This window comes from Cucurbita pepo, chromosome 2 (genome assembly GCF_057944985.1).
Source record: "Cucurbita pepo subsp. pepo isolate OVF chromosome 2, ASM5794498v1, whole genome shotgun sequence".
NCBI classification, from domain to species: Eukaryota; Viridiplantae; Streptophyta; class Magnoliopsida; order Cucurbitales; family Cucurbitaceae; genus Cucurbita; species Cucurbita pepo.
In genome coordinates, this window is record NC_141799.1 from 5,683,259 (window position 1) to 5,705,833 (window position 22,575).

Consider the following 22,575-nt stretch of genomic DNA (forward strand, 5'->3'; position numbering starts at 1 on the left):
TTCATGTAACGACATGACTGTGATAGATATAAGACGTTAAGGCTATGATAAGTAAGGGAACGATATGACCACGAAGTGTTTACGCTATGATGTGATTATGATACGATATGTGAATGACGGATATATATATATATATATATATATATATATATATATATATATATATATATATATATATATATATGTTGTCATATGATATGAAATATATTATGGTATGAGATATGTGATAAATTGACTTGTTTATGATATGATATATTGTGATGCAATATGTGCTGAAGAAAAGAAAAATGACCAACAAGGGATGAAAAATATTTAGAAAAATTAGAGTTTTCGAAGAAAATAGTAATAAAATATTCGAAAAGTGACAAATTACCAAAATACCCCTGGAATGATGGATAATTACGAAAATGCCCCTCTAATCATAATCAGAGCATCTACCGTGACCATCTGAGCAAAATCTTTCGAACCTTGAATCTCAGCCGTTGGATCTCCTCCAAAATTGGATATGATCTAGAAGACGGACATATCATCACATCCAACGGCTGGTATTCAAAACCAAAGTCGGTGAGGCTCTGATCGGAGTAGATATTTCCGGCTGATATTCCATGAAATCCAAACCGCCAATTCACGACGATTCTAGAGCTCTCAATGTCGGTTTAAGCTTCTCCTATAAAGTCTGCAGTTGGGGCAACAATATGGAACAAGAATCGAGCAAGGTTGAGAGCCCATTCAAGAGTTATGAGTGTTTAGATTGTGGGTCTCCTACTCTTCGATTTCTTCCAAATTCGAGAGCAATTCTCCACCATTTCTCCCCAAACGTATTCCTATAGTTTCTAAACAAGATTACCCACAAGTTCTGTTTAGGAATGATGTGCTGAAAGTGCCCAGAAACCATTTTCCCAATTCAATCCCCCATTGAAGAACTTAAAGGAAAGCTTGAAAATGCAATCTGGGGATACATGACGATTCGTCGAGCAAGAACGATCCCAATAAGTTTTTGCGCCTCCACGGAGTGTTTCCGTTGAATACCACGAAGAAAATAACCTCGGGAGCGTGCCCAATTGAAGGAAATCGATTTTGGGCTTAAGTTGGGGATAAGTGACGAAATCCTATCTACGGTCCCTTTTCCTTCAAATTAAGGATTCCTTTAGCTTCAGAGGAAGGATTTGGGTGATTTTGATGAAGGGAATCGTGAGTCGAAACGTCGTAGAATAAGTTACCCAAGAGATCGAAAATCTGACGTTTCGGGAAGTTGCATACCGAGAACGATCTCTCAAAATTAAGGTCCCACACTCAAAGAAGTTCCTCCAAACCAATTCCTATAGCTTGAGGAAAGGATATGGAAGAGGTTCCATGGAGAAATAGGGCCTTAAAAACCCCTAAAATTGGCTGCCCAATGATGAATCCCCTATTTTAGCTACGGCGAGGAAAATGATTTTGGACGAACTTTGGAGGCGAATATCTTAGGCTACGATCAACAAAAAGAAACTAGACACAATAAGGAGTCTGTGGAAGGAAATTGGAAGTAATCCGGATACCGGAAGCTCAAGAATGGAGGTCCCGAACGTCGACGATGAGGTAAGTAGCCACATTGGATTTTTCTTAAGAAATACTTGTAGGAATCGCTTGGATTTTCATATGAACCCTAAACGAAGTATGAAAAAAGGATATATGAAAGAAAAATTCAAAGAACCGTGAGTTAAGGCTCTAAACCGACCAAATTACTCGTGATTTAAGGAACATTAAGATAACCCACTAAATGAACTCTGATTCCTATGAAATTTTATTACTGAGCATAATATATCATTCTAAGGTTATGTATGGAATTTTGCAGTCATTGGATAAGGATAAGTAGGTAAACCAAGAAACGGGAAGAAATGACCATAATGCCCCTAAGAATATCTACCTACGGTTAATGACCAAGATGACCTCCAAATGCTATGAAACGCTACAGTAGATCTTATTTATGATGCTTGATTAGGTAATGAAGTTTGTAAGCCATTGTAACTCGTTAAGGAGCAAAACCAAGAATTAGGGGTAAAATGACCATAATGCCCCTACGGAAGACTACCTACGGGTTAAGCCCTAAATGACTTCCCAACATTATGAAATGTTGTATAAATCCTTATCTCAAGAGGTTGTATAAGGAAATGAAGTTTGGGAGTCATTAGAAAACGTTAGGTAGCGAAACCAAGATATGGGGAAAACGTATATCACGAACCATGCAACTTTGCCTCCTAGGATGACGCAAGAGGTATCCACGAAATAAGAGATTCTCCACAAGTACCCTTGGTTTCTAATGAGACTCTATGTGCACAAGACCACGTCGGAGCTATTCCTAAGAAGAACTTGTATGTTCCCAAGCTTGACCCAAGACATTATGCATAAACCTAGGATCCCCAAGAATGCATAGAAACACCTAGGTTAATGCAAATGACATGCTTAACAAGTTGCTAGGATCCATGCCCGGAGTAACCGTTATCTCCCATCACGAAGTGTACCACGAGACCCCTATTCCTCTTTAGGTGAGATGCCTTGCTATATCTACCATGAGCATGATGCCACGATGAACTTATTATCTCCCTCACCTAAATGAGATGCCCTACATCATGAATTTCCAATAGGATGCCACGATTATGATAACGCCACCTATGCACGCATGGGGAGAAAATTAAGGGTTACTTTGGAAGAGTTTTTAGGGAACACAAGGCATGACATGACAACCCCTAAGGCTTAGTTCTTGAAAACGGAACAAGTAGTCATATCCTAGCTCAAGGTCTAGAGATGCTCCAACTTACCAACTATTCTCTTTAAGGCCTACTCTATATGACATGAGAATAAGTTCAAGATTACAAGGTGGTTGGAGCAAGTTTGGAACCTAAACCAAGATGGAACTTAGGAAACGCCTAAAGGAAACATGTCAAGATTCAAGGCCCTTCTAGAACCCTCTAAGGAGTCCATTATGAACTTATGACCTTCTAGAATAACTCATGCTAGTTATTACGATGGGTTCATATGATCACGAATGTATATAACAACTCACGCTTCAAGAAACATAAGAACCTTAGAAACTTACAAGATTAAGAATCAATAACAAGCTATACAACTACCAAGACAAGAAGAATGCTAGGTACCACTCAAACATAAGGGACCAAAGTCCTCAAGACTCAAAATTCAAGAATGCTAGGTAATACTCTAAGCATGTCCAATTGTGGCCCATACCTCCCCACCATGGGGTGCTTTCTAAGGAGGCCTTGTTTCCTCTTCTAGGTGGGATGCCCTGCATCGTGTTTCTCTTGCAGGATGTCATGTTTGGCCTCATTCCCCTCACCTAGATGAGATGCCTGCACCATGTTATGATTTGCAGGATGCCATGTTCATGTTCGCACCGATCACGTCACCTTTATGGTCTATGCCATGTTCATGCATGCATTGATCACTTGACCTTTATGGTCTATCATGGGGAGTGACCTATGGGCACGATGGAGCAAGAAGAGAGTAAGTTACCCTAGCCATGAATCAAGAACCTCCTAAGACCTCCCGCGGTACATCATGCTTATGACTTAGACTACGCTACTTGGAGCGTATGAAGCCTTGAGCGTAGGTATTAAGACTGTGTCGCTTGGAACGCATGAAGCCTCAGACACAGGTCGACAAGTTTATGTCTAGTACCGTAAATCCTAAGGAAAGTGTCTTGGAGAACGAATTAAGAAACATAACAAGAACATACGACAAGAACAAGAACAAGAACAAGAAAAAGAAAAGAAAGAAGGTGGTACCCTAGCATATCAAGGACACGATTAAGAGCCTACAAGTAGGCTACTTACTGAGTCTTGTACTCATTCCTTATTCTCCATTTTTTTTTTCAGGAAATAATGAGCTGATCGAGGTCGGTAGCGGACTATGGAGCAGGTGCCATAGACAAATCTCACCCGTCGTCCTCAACCCATTGTTTTATGACGTTTTGTGTTCGTTCCTTATTTTGTATTTTAACCATTATGTTATATTTTAAATTACTAATGCGCCCACTATTTTCGTATAATGTAAATTATGTTTTAAATTTTAATGGTTTAATTTTGCGAAAAATTTACGGGTCATTTTAGAGTCATCGAGTCAGCCCGGTCCTTGCACGAACTGACTAGTGAGCTCATACTCGCATGTATGCGTTGCGTGTAGAGTATATGGTACACATCCAAGGTGACCAATAAGAATAGTACCGTACAAAAAATAGACTGATATGATAGGTCTTGTCATTGCATTCGCATGTTCTTGCATTTAACCTCTGGGTCAGTTACTGAGTATTCCTTCAAATACTCAACCCACGTGATACCTCTGTTTCAGGCAAAGGCAACCGTGCAGTAGCCGAAAAATAAATAAATAAAAATTTTTTTAAAAAAACAACCTTTCCCCACTTCTCTCCACTAACCTCTCATCCCACAATTATCTCTCCTCAACCCATCCTGTTAGCCGCCATAACAGTTACTGCAAAAAAAAAAAAAAAATAAATAAATAAATAATTGTCCGATTTACTTGAGAAAAAGAAGAGAACAGCCTCTACCTAGTTGAGATTCTCATTTAGGTGAAGATAGATCTGATCAATAATAAGTATATATTAAATCTTCATTCTCTTTTATCCTATTTGTTTTTAGAAATCACAACAAATTATAATTAGATCTTCATTCAATTATTACAAATGTTTAGCTTTGAGTTAGAAACTAGATGTAGATAGTAATATTAGATTAAATTTATATTAGTAGCCAAATGAATAGATTAAAAATGTAGATTAGTAATATTATATTAAATTTATATTAGTAGCCAAATGAATAGTTTAAAAATAGAATTATCAAGAAAATTTATGAACAGTAAACATTTGGAAACAGAGATCCACTGGAAATTTGGAATACATGATAACACAACTAATAGGCAGTAGATAAAAAAAATGAAGATTAAGGAATTAAAAACCACAAACTAAATATAACATTAGGGAAAGAAGCCCACATAGTATTATGGTGTACAGAATATCGTATCATAACATTATGGCAGACATAAATGTCGTAACATACGCGTCCATACTAATCATGACGAGGAAGTATCCCGATGCATATGACACACAAAAATGCCTGGGGTCTCTCTAGCTTCAAATCATATAATATGTAGATTGTGCATTCGTTCTTTCATAAACGTTTTCAAGAATATATTATTGATATATCAACATTTCACAGTCTAAAAAATAAACATGCTAACATGGTGCGCACAATATCATAGCATAACATAAGTCATAATACATCATCACGTAGTCTTGACATTACATAAGTCATAACACTATATAACATAATTTACATCATAGCAATCAGAAAATACGACACATGGAGGGGCCACAGAAAACGTGCCATTTTTTATGGTTGTACATTTTCAACCGTCTGACATCGTGATCTTGACACGCTCATGACAAGGCATGAGGGAAATCCAAGCCTCCTATTTATTTTTCGTTTGTCTTTATGACTTCATTGGACCTTAGGTGAGGTTTGTCTTCCTCAACCGAATACAACTTGTGCGGAATTGAAGCTTGCTCGGGCCTACGTGTGCATGTTCAATCTTCTGCAACCCAACCGAATTGCCTCTATACTAGTTCAAGTTATTCGGCTCGACCTTGCCTCTGCTTGAGGCCAAGGTCTCTCACGTGCAACGTCACGTCTCAATTCTCATCTTGGTTCCCAATTGACATGGCCATCATGTTTTGATGTCATCTCAAGTCCTGGGATGTCATCGATTAACTTGGCTCGCTCGATCATGCTCATCGAGAATAGACCCATATGTCGCTCAATGATCGAGACATCCCGAGCATCCATCCATCAAGTTATAGCGAGGCGTTGGATCATCTTGTGTCCATGTTAGTTCATTTATAAAATCCATTATGGATAGCAAGTGCATAATCCAACCTCTGACACATACACAATGGCACAATTTTGGCCCACCAGTGTCGTGCGGCACTGTCTTGGAATACCCATTTCAATGGAAGTCGTCAGAGACACTCGTCTGTGACACATGAATATGTCATGGGGTAGCTCACTTAGCCACAGGGCCCAGAGATGGTGGAGAGTTGACACCACGCCTCCTCTTAAGGTACATTTTGAGACATTTTTTGGTATGGTAGTTGTAGACATGATTTTGGAGAAATGGACATACTGTGTCATGAAGAGTTCGTCCTATGTCCAATTGACACCAAATTTGATGAGTTTTCAAATTTTATATGAACAAACTTGACTTTAGAATCGCATGCCCAAATTCCCTTTTCGAGGTTAAGGCCTGGGGCCCTACCCGACCGTTCAACAAGTCTATCAATGACACTCTATCAACATTGTTGCCTCTGTCTTGCCTATGCACATTTCTATGGTGGGTTAGATGAAGCACCATCCTCCTCGGTCCATCATGACATTCGTCTTTTTTCGGCCTTTACGTGGCTGGTTGGACATCACTATTATGTTGTCACCTTGTCTTGTCTATACGTGAGGGTCACAACCTACTGTCTTCATAGTATGATTCAATTCATCCAACCATGCCAACATCATTCAATTCATCCAACCATGCCAACAGTAGAACCACTTATATAGCTGACCTGAGTCGAAGTTACAAGATAATCCTAAAGCTGGTTCAAAACCGCTCCTTAAATTTCAATTTCACCTATGTAAACCCACGTCATCAAGTTACGGCATGATATACAATTTAATTCATCCAACGGTGTCAACTAATTCAACTTTTAGCCAAAAGGTAACTTAGATGGACCAAAATGAGGTCATACTCACTCAATTGCTCCCGAAAATATAAAAACTACTTTGAAATGATCCAAAACAATAAGAACGAGTCCCAAAAGTTCGAATAACTCAAATACGAGCCAAATATGTCGGCTACGTCGAAATAGAGTCACCGAAACCGAGCTCAGCCAACGTTAGAAGGCACGTGAGTCAGAATATTGATTTTGTTTGGTTCATGGGGTGACTATGGAGCAGGATGTCGCAAGGGTTGCCGAACCAGGTTCGGTTGCAGGTAAATTTAGGTGTGCGGGTCACTAAATGCCTTTGGGCTGATGGCGCGTGTGTATGGGCTTCGCTCATACGCGCGGACTGAAGCCGAATGGAATGGGCCGACAAGGTTCAATCTATGGGGAGTTCTCGACGTCATCGTCTATGGGATTCCATAATAATCTCCTCATTTTCTTTCTCCTCTTCTCTGTTTTTACAAGGTTGACAGTAATCTCCTCATTGTTTCTTAATTTATTTTTTATCATCACTACATCATATACCTCTAAAGGAACTTTCATTCTCGTAAGTGTCGAAATTCTATAGCAACTCGAGTTATTTTCTCCCTCGTCTCTTCCTTTCGTTCTCACGTGGTATCTCAGTGTATTTCTCTCTTATCTCTTCCTTTCCTTTCGTTCCCACGTGGCTTCTTCTATTTTGTGGTTTTGCCACATTACTTTAACAAAGATGATGTCTCTGATGCGTATAGCTTTCACCTCATGGGCCAAGATTTTTTTCTGGCTTTTAGTCATAACTCAATTCCTCATCTACCTGTAGCGGTTCATAATCTGTCACGTTGCTTGGATCAGTTATATACTTGCGGCGTATCGACATATTAAATACGTTGTGCACTGATGAGAGGAATGGTAATAGGGATAGTATGTACGCCATTGTTTTGACGAAGCATGGGCTCTACATGCCATTACATTTGAACCTTAAGACGCCTTTCATCAGGACCACCTTCAAGAATACTATGTTGTCCACTTCAAATCCTAAGCTCCTACGCCTCTCATCAGAATAATTTTTCTGTCTACTCTGATTTGTGCGCATTCTCGCCCTGATCTGTTGTACGGCCTATTGGTAGTCTGGACTAACTCGAATCCCAACAACTCTCATTCACCTACCTCGTCCCCAGCAAACTTAGGACCTACACCATTTCCCCCATTATGCTTCAAACGGTGTCATCTCAATAGTTGCTTCGAAGATGTTGTTATAAAAGAACTCCATAAGATACAACTTAAATTCTCAACTACCTGCAAAATCCAACACACAGGCACACAATATATCTTCCAAGATATTGTTAGACTATATGGAGTGCAAGTACCCATATGTTAGATTGAGACCCACGCTATGCACCCAATATCAATCATAGTTTTCCATAACATTGGGTACTCGCGTTGACTTCATTACTGGTATCCTTCCACAAATCGATGGTTAGATGGAGCGTTTGTAGCCTAACTCTCAACAACATAGGTATCCTCTCCAAGTAAAAAGTATATGGACTTGGTAAGTTTTTCAACGATCATCTATATCATTGTATATCCTTTCAGAATCTTTGTAGACCCACGTTGAAGTTCATTACTATTTTTCATATTTCCAATATGGAATGCTCAAAGGTTGCAACAACCATACCATCTTTGGTTCCTCATAATCCATCAACCATCACCCCTTAAGGCCATAAATGAGTCTCTTGAGGTCATAAATAACTCCTACTTGTTGATACATCATTAAATTTCTAATAACCTACATTAGCTCATGGATCTTACCTAATTACCCTTGAGATCATAAATGAGCCGCATATAAAGTTTCATATCATTTAGAGTTCTTTACGGTCTTGAAAACATCATAGAATTCTTATTGGGTACTTTTGGTCATTTACCAACCCAAATCTTGGTTTAAATCCTCGACGTATTCCAATGACCTTGAATATTTTCATAATCCTTCTAAACCATCACATAAGGAAAAATTTATACTATGCAAAAGTCATTTGGGTCATAAGCCAGTGAGCCATAATCATAGGGGATTTTGGTCATTTTTTAGCTACGGGCTCTTCCCCCTAACCTAATCCAATGACCACAAAATTTCATACATAACTTATAGTAGGTTCATGGCTCAGGCCCATCCTTGAAATCAACATTCACGTGGATACTAATGCATGAAAAATATCAAATATTTAACCCAACCTTAATTCCAACCTTTTTTTTTTTTGTTTTTTTTTGTTTTTACGTCATTTAAGATAACTTGATTTCTTCTTTTAACTAGATTAATGGTTTAACTAGTTTCATGTATTACTTGGACTTTCAAGTCACATCCTCTGAACCTTGCTAAATTGGACTTTCAAGTCACATCCTCTGAACCTTGCTCAACACCAGGCCCATTTACCTATATATCCTCACAAACTCATTTTAAAAGATTCCCATGGTAGAAAGAGGGTACAGATAATTGGTAATGCAGAGGCATAGTGGATATCATGATATGTAATAGAACTTGGGATACTAAATCCAACTTCAAATAAAGGGTCTTGTAACCTTAACTACGACAATACCTTTGAAACATCTTGAAATGGGCTATTTTTCTACCAAAAAAAAAAATGTTTAGATTGAGCAATGAAATACATTGGTGTAAGGGTACAGGGAAGATTACCATGGAACTTTTAGTTGATTTAGAGAAAAATTCTACCATTGTAATCATGGCGATCCTTCGCCCAAATCACTCTTAAATTTAAGACATATCCTGAAAGTCTCGTATTGTAGTCTATCTCCATAAAATTTCTATAACACTTTGACGATGATCGTAACACCTTATTGATACTTTTAAATCACCTTAGAGGCTCTCAAAATGCAACCTTGACGTCTTTTCAACCCATAATTGTCACCATACTATTATATAGACATTATTCTCATATTCTCTAGTTGATCCGATTGACGCTATCAAAAAATGCGGCGTTCAACATCATCGAGGAGAAGACAATATCAGATCTGTTGAAGGTACTGTTGAGTATGTACCAAAAAACGTCGCCTATGAACAAGGTGTATTTTATGAGGAGATTGTTTAATTTACAAATATGTGACGGTGAATCTATTGCTGATCATATAAATGAATTCAATATGATTGTAAGTCAACTTAGATCGGTGGAAATTAATTTTTCATATGAAATTAAAGCATTGGTTTGATGTCATCTTTACCAGAATTGTGGGAAATTAAAGCTCAGGTGAAATTAAAGCATTGAAAGTATTCCCATATAGTACAAGCAAATCACAACTAATTCTATAATATTTTGAGACCCTTTGCAATCGAAGCAAGTTCACGATTAGGAGTTTATTGATGAACCCCTGATCATCTCTATATCACAGCATACATACCACTTGCGTAAACATATCATAAACAGAGATATAGTATAGTAATCTAGACATACCTTCACGTAGATGTGTCTTTTCCCATCATCAATTCTCACATTGCAGACTTTTGATTTTGGTTTCTTCATCAAACCTTCAGTATTATTCAATTCAATCGTAATGAGCAACATATCATCGAGTTTGGTCAAGAATTGAGGGAGATATTATCTACTAAAGTTCCTCAAAACCCCAAAATCGTACCTTACATTTCCAAGCTCAATCTCCTTCTATAGTCCCTCTTGGTTCACGAATCCTTCCTGAAAGTGTAAATCGTCCTCTAACGAGTCTATACCAATCAACCACGATCAATTTCATACCCTGCAGAGTGAGAATTTAGAATATGAAACTCTAAAGCCAAACCATAAAAGTCATCTTAAACTCGAAACAGGTACTCTCCCTTCACAAACCGGGCTCAACTACTGTTGGTGGACGGAGATGGGGAAAATTTGTTTGTCTCCACCCTAGGGACGTTTCTACCATCAAGCTGATTTTGGATCAATTTAAATTTAACAAAATAATAATAAAAATAATCAAATTTCATTAAAGGGCAACCACCTCTTTCTTTAATCAAATTTCATTAATCAAATTTCATTGAAAGAAAATAATTTAAAAATCTATAGGCTTCTTTAAGTACTAAAAAAGAAGTTTATTTTCAACCAATTTTACCATGTATTTTAAAAATGTAAGTTTAATTAAATTTTTTTTCCAAATATAGAATAAATTTGACTTTCCTTTAAATTATGCTTTTTTTTTTATTATTATTTTATACATAATTAAATAAATTGATGACTATTTAATTTTCAATTTTAAAAATTGCTTTAGCTTTCTTTTATAATAACATTTTTTTAATGATGTTTCTTTCTTTGTGAGTTTCGGGAATATCTCCATTCATAGGTCCTCCGAGATCCACATCTATTATGAATTGAAAGGTCCGAATGATCAACTCTGCAATCAGTTGTTAGAATCAATAGGTCTTCAACTATGCTAATCATTAATGATAACTTCTGGACATCAACCTATGCTAATCAAGTAAGTGGTCTTACTGTCGGCATAGTTATATTTGATGTTGACACGTGCCGAACCACGAGGCACGTGTCATATATATTGATATGTGTGAGTTGTTTGTGGATTGATATGCTTATCATATGTTATGTATATGTTATAATATGTGAATTACGGTACGATGTGTTCAATGATATGTTTGAGATAGGATACGATAAGGATGCACAAGACGAAATGTGACGATAGGAGTAAGATGCGTTCATGAAACGTTAAGGTTAGGTTACATACCGAAGTGCTATGGATATGAGAGATTGATAAAAGAATATGGTTAGGTTATGTGTAGTAAGGGATATGGGTAGAAAGGGATAGGTTTGTGATAGATTGATAGAACAATAGCGTTAGGATACGTTCATGTGATAATATGACTAAGGTACGTTCATGTAACGACATGACTGTGATAGATATAAGACGTTAAGGCTATGATAAGTAAGGGAACAATATGACCACGAAGTGTGTACGCTATGATGTGATTATGATACGATATGTGAATGACGGATATATATATATATATATATATATATATATATATATATATATATATATATATATATATGTTGTCATATGATATGAAATATATTATGGTATGAGATATGTGATAAATTGACTTGTTTATGATATGATATATTGTGATACAATATGTGCTGAAGAAAAGAAAAATGACCAACAAGGGATGAAAAATATTTAGAAAAATTAGAGTTTTCGAAGAAAATAGTAATAAAATATTCGAAAAGTGACAAATTACCAAAATACCCCTAGAATGATGGATAATTACGAAAATGCCCCTCTAATCATAATCAGAGCATCTACCGTGACCATCTGAGCAAAATCTTTCGAACCTTGAATCTCAGCCGTTGGATCTCCTCCAAAATTGGATATGATCTAGAAGACGGACATATCATCACATCCAACGGCTGGTATTCAAAACCAAAGTCGGTGAGGCTCTGATCGGAGTAGATATTTCCGGCTGATATTCCATGAAATCCAAACCGCCAATTCACGACGATTCTAGAGCTCTCAATGTCGGTTTAAGCTTCTCCTATAAAGTCTGCAGTTGGGGCAACAATATGGAACAAGAATCGAGCAAGGTTGAGAGCCCATTCAAGAGTTATGAGTGTTTAGATTGTGGGTCTCCTACTCTTCGATTTCTTCCAAATTCGAGAGCAATTCTCCACCATTTCTCCCCAAACGTATTCCTATAGTTTCTAAACAAGATTACCCACAAGTTCTGTTTAGGAATGATGTGCTGAAAGTGCCCAGAAACCATTTTCCCAATTCAATCCCCCATTGAAGAACTTAAAGGAAAGCTTGAAAATGCAATCTGGGGATACATGACGATTCGTCGAGCAAGAACGATCCCAATAAGTTTTTGCGCCTCCACGGAGTGTTTCCGTTGAATACCACGAAGAAAATAACCTCGGGAGCGTGCCCAATTGAAGGAAATCGATTTTGGGCTTAAGTTGGGGATAAGTGACGAAATCCTATCTACGGTCCCTTTTCCTTCAAATTAAGGATTCCTTTAGCTTCAGAGGAAGGATTTGGGTGATTTTGATGAAGGGAATCGTGAGTCGAAACGTCGTAGAATAAGTTACCCAAGAGATCGAAAATCTGACGTTTCGGGAAGTTGCATACCGAGAACGATCTCTCAAAATTAAGGTCCCACACTCAAAGAAGTTCCTCCAAACCAATTCCTATAGCTTGAGGAAAGGATATGGAAGAGGTTCCATGGAGAAATAGGGCCTTAAAAACCCCTAAAATTGGCTGCCCAATGATGAATCCCCTATTTTAGCTACGGCGAGGAAAATGATATTGGACGAACTTTGGAGGCGAATATCATAGGCTACGATCAACAAAAAGAAACTAGACACAATAAGGAGTCTGTGGAAGGAAATTGGAAGTAATCCGGATACCGGAAGCTCAAGAATGGAGGTCCCGAACGTCGACGATGAGGTAAGTAGCCACATTAGATTTTTCTTAAGAAATACTTGTAGGAATCACTTGGTTTTTCATATGAACCCTAAACGAAGTATCAAAAAAGGATATATGAAAGAAAAATTCAAAGAACCGTGAGTTAAGGCTCTAAATCGACCAAATTACTCGTGATTTAAGGAACATTAAGATAACCCACTAAATGAACTCTGATTCCTATGAAATTTTATTACTGAGCATAATATATCATTCTAAGGTTATGTATGGAATTTTGCAGTCATTGGATAAGGATAAGTAGGTAAACCAAGAAACGGGGAGAAATGACCATAATGCCCCTAAGAATATCTACCTACGGTTAATGACCAAGATGACCTCCAAATGCTATGAAACGCTACAGTAGATCTTATTTATGATGCTTGATTAGGTAATGAAGTTTGAAAGCCATTGTAACTCGTTAAGGAGCAAAACCAAGAATTAGGGGTAAAATGACCATAATGCCCCTACGGAAGACTACCTACGGGTTAAGCCCTAAATGACTTCCCAACATTATGAAATGTTGTATACATCCTTATCTCAAGAGGTTGTATAAGGAAATCAAGTTTGGGAGTCATTAGAAAACGTTAGGTAGCGAAACCAAGATATGGGGAAAACGTATATCACGAACCATGCAACTTTGCCTCCTAGGATGACGAAAGAGGTATCCACGAAATAAGAGATTCTCCACAAGTACCCTTGGTTTCTAATGAGACTCTATGTGCACAAGACCACGTCGGAGCTATTCCTAAGAAGAACTTGTATGTTCCCAAGCTTGACCCAAGACATTATGCATAAACCTAGGATCCCCGAGAATGCATAGAAACACCTAGGTTAATGCAAATGACATGCTTAACAAGTTGCTAGGATCCATGCCCGGAGTAACCGTTATCTCCCATCACGAAGTGTACCACGAGACCCCTATTCCTCTTTAGGTGAGATGCCCTGCTATATCTACCATGAGCATGATGCCACGATGAACTTATTATCTCCCTCACCTAAATGAGATGCCCTACATCATGAATTTCCAATAGGATGCCACGATTATGATAACGCCACCTATGCACGCATGGGGAGAAAATTAAGGGTTACTTTGGAAGAGTTTTTAGGGAACACAAGGCATGACATGACAACCCCTAAGGCTTAGTTCTTGAAAACGGAACAAGTAGTCATATCCTAGCTCAAGGTCTAGAGATGCTCCAACTTACCAACTATTCTCTTTAAGGCCTACTCTATATGACTTGAGAACAAGTTCAAGATTACAAGGTGGTTGGAGCAAGTTTGGAACCTAAACCAAGATGGAACTTAGAAAACGCCTAAAGGAAACATGTCAAGATTCAAGGCCCTTCTAGAACCCTCTAAGGAGTCCATTATGAACTTATGACCTTCTAGAATAACTCATGCTAGTTATTACGATGGGTTCATATGATCACGAATGTATATAACAACTTACGCTTCAAGAAACATAAGAACCTTAGAAACTTACAAGATTAAGAATCAATAACAAGCTATACAACTACCAAGACAAGAAGAATGCTAGGTACCACTCAAACATAAGGGACCAAAGTCCTCAAGACTCAAAATTCAAGAATGCTAGGTAATACTCTAAGCATGTCCAATTGTGGCCCATACCTCCCCACCATGGGGTGCTTTCTAAGGAGGCCTTGTTTCCTCTTCTAGGTGGGATGCCCTGCATCGTGTTTCTCTTGCAGGATGTCATGTTTGGCCTCATTCCCCTCACCTAGATGAGATGCCTGCACCATGTTATGATTTGCAGGATGCCATGTTCATGTTCGCACCGATCACGTCACCTTTATGGTCTATGCCATGTTCATGCATGCATCGATCACTTGACCTTTATGGTCTATCATGGGGAGTGACCTATGGGCACGATGGAGCAAGAAGAGAGTAAGTTACCCTAGCCATGAATCAAGAACCTCCTAAGACCTCCCGCGGTACATCATGCTTATGACTTAGACTACGCTACTTGGAGCGTATGAAGCCTTGAGCGTAGGTATTAAGACTGTGTCGCTTGGAACGCATGAAGCCTCAGACACAGGTCGACAAGTTTATGTCTAGTACCGTAAATCCTAAGGGAAGTGTCTTGGAGAACGAATTAAGAAACATAACAAGAACATACGACAAGAACAAGAACAAGAACAAGAAAAAGAAAAGAAAGAAGGTGGTACCCTAGCATATCAAGGACACGATTAAGAGCCTACAAGTAGGCTACTTACTGAGTCTTGTACTCATTCCTTATTCTCCATTTTTTTTTTCAGGAAATAATGAGCTGATCGAGGTCGGTAGCGGACTATGGAGCAGGTGCCATAGACAAATCTCACCCGTCGTCCTCAACCCATTGTTTTAAGACGTTTTGTGTTCGTTCCTTATTTTGTATTTTAACCATTATGTTATATTTTAAATTACTAATGCGCCCACTATTGTCGTATAATGTAAATTATGTTTTAAATTTTAATGGTTTAATTTTGCGAAAAATTTACGGGTCATTTTAGAGTCATCGAGTCAGCCCGGTCCTTGCACGAACTGACTAGTGAGCTCATACTCGCATGTATGCGTTGTGTGTAGAGTATATGGTACACATCCAAGGTGACCAATAAGAATAGTACCGTACAAAAAATAGACTGATATGATAGGTCTTGTCATTGCATTCGCATGTTCTTGCATTTAACCTCTGGGTCAGTTACTGAGTATTCCTTCAAATACTCAACCACGTGATACCTCTGTTTCAAGCAAAGGCAACCGTGCAGTAGCCGAAAAATAAATAAATAAAATTTTTTTTAAAAAAACAACATTTCCCCACTTCTCTCCACTAACCTCTCATCCCACAATTATCTCTCCTCAACCCATCCTGTTAGCCGCCATAACAGTTACTGCAAAAAAAAAATAATAATAAATAAATAAATAATTGTCCGATTTACTTGAGAAAAAGAAGAGAACAGCCTCTACCTAGTTGAGATTCTCATTTAGTTGAAGATAGATCTGATCAATAATAAGTATATATTAAATCTTCATTCTCTTTTATCCTATTTGTTTTTAGAAATCACAACAAATTATAATTAGATCTTCATTCAATTATTACAAATGTTTAGCTTTGAGTTAGAAACTAGATGTAGATAGTAATATTAGATTAAATTTATATTAGTAGCCAAATGAATAGATTAAAAATGTAGATTAGTAATATTATATTAAATTTATATTAGTAGCCAAATGAATAGATTAAAAATGTAGATTAGTAATATTATATTAAATTTATATCAGTAGCCAAATGAATAGTTTAAAAATAGAATTATCAAGAAAATTTATGAACAGTAAACATTTGGAAACAGAGATCCACTGGAAATTTGGAATACATGATAACACAACTAATAGGCAGTAGATAAAAAAAATGAAGATTAAGGAATTAAAAACCACAAACTAAATATAAAGAGAAAGGTAAATACAGAGAGTAGTAAAGCCCATGAAATAGTTGTATCTACTTTTTTATACAATAGTAACCATGGAAAATAAGATTTTTAATAAAAATATAATTACAGATAATATAACATTTCAAGACCTTTAACAATGGACCAATGTAAATTACGGAAATAATTTTGTAGAGTTCAAACTTGAAACTGATGTCATGGGCTCACATAGGTTGACTTGGATTTCAAAGGACGAAATTGAACTTCCATTAAAGATATATTTGTGACAACAACTTAAGCTAACCAGGTAAGTGACCTTACTATCAACATGGTTATATTTGATGTTGGCACGTGTCATATATACTGATATGTGTGAATTATCAGTGAATCGATATGCTTATATTATGTTTATGTTATGTTATAATATGTGGATTGTATGATATCAATTATGGTACGATGTGTTCAAGGATATGTTCGAGATAGGATACGAGAAGGATGCACAAAACGAAATGTAACGATAGGAGTAAGATACGTTCATGAAACGTTAAGGTTAGGTTACACACCGGAGTGCTATGGACAGGAGAGATTGATGAAAGAATATGGTTAGGATATGGGTAGAAAGGAATAGGTTTGTGATAGATTGATAGAACGATAGCGTTAGGATACTTTCCTGTGATGATATGATTAAGGTATGTTCACGTAACGATATGACTGTAATAGGTATAAGAACGTTAAGGCTATGTTAAGTTAGGGAACGATATGACCACGAAGTGTTTACGATATGACATGTTATGATACGATATATTGTGATGTGATGTGTTATGTTTAAATTGTTTTGTGTGACCATTGAGGTAATTGTTGTATGAATTACACTTTATGAAATGGCATGTTAAAAGCATGGAGCGTTATGTTATGTTTGCTAAATTGTATGTATACAGCATGTTATGAATGACATGATATCACGATAAATGAAATGAAATGTAACCCCGTTAGGATTATGTATGATATGTAGACTGAAAAATGAGAAAGAACATGTTAAGCATGAAAGATGATAGCGGGGTTATATTCATTAATGATAAAAGTAGAAATATTGGGGAACTCATGCTTTATGTGTGCTCATGCATTTGGGGGGATACCCCTATTCCATCACGAGGGTACGGACGCGTACATCCAATGGTAGGACAACGATCGTTATGTTTTGCATAGTGCTGTCGTGACGGTTACTAGTTCTAATGGGTGTCCGGCCTAAGGAGTTCCCAGAGTATGCTCGCCCGACAAGGAATGAGGTCCAGCGGTGTGCGAACTGACTGGTGTGCCCATACTCGCATGTATGAGCTGTGTGTAGAGTATACGGTACACGTCCAAATTACCCGTTAGAACAGCACCGTAGGAAGACAGATTGAAAGATAGGTCCCATCATCTAATTTGCACGTGATTGTTGCATTTAACCCCAAAAGTGGGATCACTTACTGAGTATTTCTTTAAATACTCAAGCCATGTGCTACTACATTTTTCAGGTTAAGGCAAGGCATTCCTGTACGGCTGACGACGGCATCGCAACTCGAGACCATGGCACATGCATAGGATAGTGATATTTATTTTCTTTGACTTAGGCTAGAATAGGATGTTTTAAACTTAAACTCTTATTTATTTTCTTTAGTCTTTTGTTGTGTCGTTTTAAAGATGTTTTCGAAACACATAAGTCCATGGCTGTGTTTTAAGATAAAGGTTATGTTTTATGGAATTTAAATGAAGTCTTAAACATTCAATGTTTATGGTACGTACACGCTAGCAACCTTAAATTAAGTAGAAAATTTTGGGTCGTTACAAAGACATTCATGTACGGCTGACGACGGCATCGCAACTCGAGACCAAAGCACATGCATAGGGTAGTCGCATTTATTTTCTTAATCTTAGGCTAGAATAGGATGTTTTTTAATTTAAACGTTTATTTATTTCATTTAGTCTTTTGTTGTGTCGTTTTAAAGGTGTTTTCAAAACACGTAAGTCGGCTGTGTTTTAAGCTGAAGGTTATGTTTTATGTAAGTTTAAATGAAGTATTTCCGCATTCATGTTTATGATATGTATTCAGTAGCGACCTTAAATTAAGTAGAAAATTTCGGGACATTGCAAAGCATGGCGCAAATCTCGGTCTACATATCAACTAGCGGCCTATAACACCGCTCGAAATAAAAAAGAGTTCGTGCCACTCACTGCAATTTTTTGATCAATTAGGTGCAGGAAGGTATTTCATTAAGTTGAACAAGTGACTGGCGTACGTCCAAGTGCGAGCCACTCCTTTTCGACGAAATACATCTTGAATTAGGTCCAATATATAAAATCAATGCAATATAATATTTTATTCCAAAATTTAGCGGACTATATTTTCAACATAAATTTGAATAACTATTATACTATTTATTAAAAAAAAAAAAACAAATATATGTATATAATAAAAGAATGTCTAAAACAATTGAGTTAAGTTTAGATTAGGTTCTTTGTATTAACACCATATTCATTTTGTTAAAAAAAATAATAAAAAAATGATTCTCTTGGTTGTATAATTTAAAAATCCAAGAGGAGTGACTATAAATTTAAGGGGTGATTTTGTATTGTGCGTCCGAATGCAATGATTGATGCAAAAATTATTGGAAGAATTTATATTTAATATTGAAGAGTGAAGCCTAATATATGACATAACTATTAGGTGCGAAAAATTTATTTAAAATATTTCATAACGACACTATGACTTATACGTTCATTATAGGTTATTAAAACAATATGGGGAAAAGTAAATAACGTGAGTTTTAAATAAAACTAGAAAATAAAGCATTGACCTGATCTAACCTGAGGGCTATGGAAGAAAAACAACATGAGTGCATTTACACTAACTTTAGTCTCATGGTTGCCACCGAGATATCATCTGGTTTACTCTCGGGTAAAATTAAGGCACTCCTGTACGGATGTACAGAGGTGTCTTACCTTTACTTGAAAAATAAGAGTAGCACGTGACTTGAGTATTTTAAGAAAGACTAAGTACGTTATTATTGGGGTCAGGAAATGCAATCATATACAATCATGTTTGGGACATATCATTTCATAAAACCCTATTTCATGGCCTTAAACTCTTCTTTCAGTTTGAGCTAAAATTGTATGTTTAGTATATCTCTACACACGACCCACGTATACACACATGGACCCACTAGGCAGGCGATACGTACCACTGAGCCTGCCTTTCAGCTAGCTCACACTCGTACTGCCATAGCCATAGAGGGAAAGAAGCCCACATAGTATTATGCTGTACAAAATATCGTATCATAACATTATGGCAGACATAAATGTCGTAACATACGCGTCCATACTAATCATGACGAGGAAGTATCCCGATGCATATGACACACAAAAATGCCTGGGGTCTCTCTAGCTTCAAATCATATAATATGTAGATCGTGCATTCGTTCTTTCATAAACGTTTTCAAGAATACATTATTGACATATCAACATTTCACAGTCTAAAAAATAAACATGCTAACATGGTGCGCACAATATCATAGCATAACATAAGTCATAATACATCATCACGTAGTCTTGACATTAACACTACATAACATAATTTACATCATAGCAATCATAAAATACGACACATGGAGGGGCCACAGAGAACGTGCCATTTTTTATGGTTGTACATTTTCAACCGTCTGACATCGTGATCTTGACACGCTCATGACAAGGCATGAGGGAAATCCAAGCCTCCTATTTATTTTTCGTTTGTCTTCATGACTTCATTGGACCTTAGGTGAGGTTTGTCTTCGTCAACCGAATACAACTTGTGCGGAATTCAAGCTTGCTCGGGCCTACGTATGCATGTTCAATCTTCTGCAACCCAACCGACTTGCCTCTATACTAGTTCAAGTTATTCGGCTCGACCTTGCCTCTGCTTGAGGCCAAGGTCTCTCACGTGCAACGTCACGTCTCAATTCTCATCTTGGTTCCCAATTGACATGGCCATCATGTTTTGATGTCATCCCAAGTCCTGGGATGTCATCGATTAACTTAGCTCGCTCGATCATGCTCATCGAGAACAGACCCATATGTCTCTCACATGATAGAGACATCCCGAGCATCAATCCATCAAGTTATAGCGAGGCGTTGGATCATCTTGTGTCCATGTTAGTTCATTTATAAAATCCATTATGGATAGCAAGTGCATAATCCAACCTCTGACACATACACAATGGCACAATTTTGGCCCACCAGTGTCGTGCGGCACTGTCTTGGAATACCCATTTCAATAGAAGTCGTCAGATACACTCGTCTGTGACACATGAATATGTCATGGGGTAGCTCACTTAGCCACAGGGCCCAGAGATGGTGGAGAGTTGACACCACGCCTCCTCCTAAGGTACATTTTGAGACATTTTTTGGTATGGTAGTTGTAGACATGATTTTGGAGAAATGGACATACTGTGTCATGAAGAGTTCGTCCTATGTCCAATTGACACCAAATTTGATGAGTTTTCAAATTTTATATGAACAAACTTGACTTTAGAATCGCATGCCAAAATTCCCTTCTCGAGGTTAAGGCCTGGGCCCTACCCGACCGTTCAACAAGTCTATCAATGACACTCTGTCAACATTGTTGCCTCTGTCTTGCCTATGCACATTTCTATGGGGGTTAGATGAAGCACCATCCTCCTCGGTCCATCATGGCATTCGTCTTTTTTCGGCCTTTACGTGGCTGGTTGGACATCACTATTATGTTGTCACCTTGTCTTGTCTATACATGAGGGTCACAACCTACTGTCTTCATAGTATGATTCAATTCATCCAACCATGCCAACATCATTCAATTCATCCAACCATGCCAACAGTAGAACCACTTATATAGCTGGCCTGAGTCGAAGTTACAAGATAATCCTAAAGCTGGTTCAAAACCGCTCCTTAAATTTCAATTTCACCTATGTAAACCCACGTCATCAAGTTACGGCATGATATACAATTTAATTCATCCAACGGTGTCAACTAATTCAACTTTTAGCCAAAAGGTAACTTAGATGGACCAAAATGAGGTCATACTCACTCAATTGCTCCCGAAAATATAAAAACTACTTTGAAATGATCCAAAACAATAAGAACAAGTCCCAAAAGTTCGAATAACTCAAATACGAGCCAAATATGTCGGCTACGTCGAAATAGAGTCACCGAAACCGAGCTCAGCCAACGTTAGAAGGCACGTGAGTCAGAATATTGATTTTGTTTGGTTCGTGGGGTGACTATGGAGCAGGATGTCGCAAGGGTTGCCGAACCAGGTTCGGTTGCAGGTAAATTTAGGTGTGCGGGTCACTAAATGCCTTTGGGCTGATGGCGCGTGTGTATGGGCTTCGCTCATACGCGCGGACTGAAGCCGAATGGAATGGGCCGAATATGGGGAGTTCACGACGTCATCGTCTATGAGATTTCATAATAATCTCCTCATTTTCTTTCTCCTCTTCTCTGTCTTTACAAGGTTGACAGTAATCTCCTCATTGTTTCTTAATTTATTTTTTATCTTCACTACATCATATACCTCTAAAGGAACTTTCATTCTCGTAAGTGTCGAAATTCTATAGCAACTCGAGTTAGTTTCTCCCTCGTCTCTTCCTTTCGTTCTCACGTGGTAGCTCAGTGTATTTCTCTCTTATCTCTTCCTTTCCTTTCGTTTCCATGTGGCTTCTTCTATTTTGTGGTTTTGCCACATTACTTTAACAAAGATGATATCTCTGATGCGTATAGCTTTCACCTCATGGGCCAAGATTTTTTTCTGGCTTTTAGTCATAACTCAATTCCTCATCTACCTGTAGCGGTTCATAATCTGTCACGTTGCTTGGATCAGTTATATACTTGCGGCGTATCGACATATTAAATACGTTGTGCACTGATGAGAGGAATGGTAATAGGGAT